This window comes from Rhagoletis zephyria, unplaced genomic scaffold, assembly GCF_001687245.7.
Source record: "Rhagoletis zephyria isolate East Lansing unplaced genomic scaffold, Rhagoletis_zephyria_1.1 Rzeph_scaffold_03106, whole genome shotgun sequence".
NCBI classification, from domain to species: Eukaryota; Metazoa; Arthropoda; class Insecta; order Diptera; family Tephritidae; genus Rhagoletis; species Rhagoletis zephyria.
Genome location: NW_016160190.1, coordinates 54,434 through 55,302, shown reverse-complemented (window position 1 = coordinate 55,302; position 869 = coordinate 54,434).

The following is an 869-nucleotide window of genomic DNA, read 5'->3' as shown; positions in this document are numbered from 1 at the left end:
ACTAATTGTTCATAATTTTAAGAATAACTTGCATATGAACATAAATATTCTGGGGACCAGAAGGAATCTTTGTTAGTACAATAAGCATTGCATCGTCCTTATACCGATACATTAAAACGACGTGTACGTCTGCAGCTCTCCGACAAGATCAAGTACTTAGGTCTGGTCGTGGATAGGTAGCTTTCGTGCAATTCCAACATTGACTACTATTGGTGGGCGTTCTGTGTACGTACAGTGTATTATTATCCATATCATTACAAAAGAATGACACAAATAAATTGCTAACTCATTGAAAATGCAAAGAGCACAGAAGTAGAAGAAAATGAAACACAAATCGCGCAATAATTCCACGAAATTATGTGAAGGACTATGCACATTAGGGTGGTCCAAAATAAGTAAAGTCGGAATTTTAATGCTCTCACCCCCTAGGATTGTTCTATATCGAAAAAAGTATACCCCTATTTTTTTATTTTGAAATCAAAAAATATTTAGAGTCGATCAATGCGCACAAAGTTCTACATGTATTTTATATGGGTAAAAACCAACTTTTCGTGGAAATAGTATGGAATTCTTGAAAATCAATATTTTTCGATCGGAAAACTCTGGTTCTCTTCAGAAGACTTCCAATAACAATATCCAATTGTTTATTTAACCATTTTTCAATGCTAAACATTTTTTATTTAGCCCCCATTGCTTTTTCTGGCATTTTCAAGGGGTTTTGGCGGACCTATAAAATATAGTTACTATGAAAAAATTCAAAAAAAATAATTAGGTATTATTACTGGGGATGTCCCGATGAGAAAGAGGGTTTTCCGGTCGAAAAATATTGATTTTCAACAATTCTATACCAATTCTACGAAAAGTTGTTT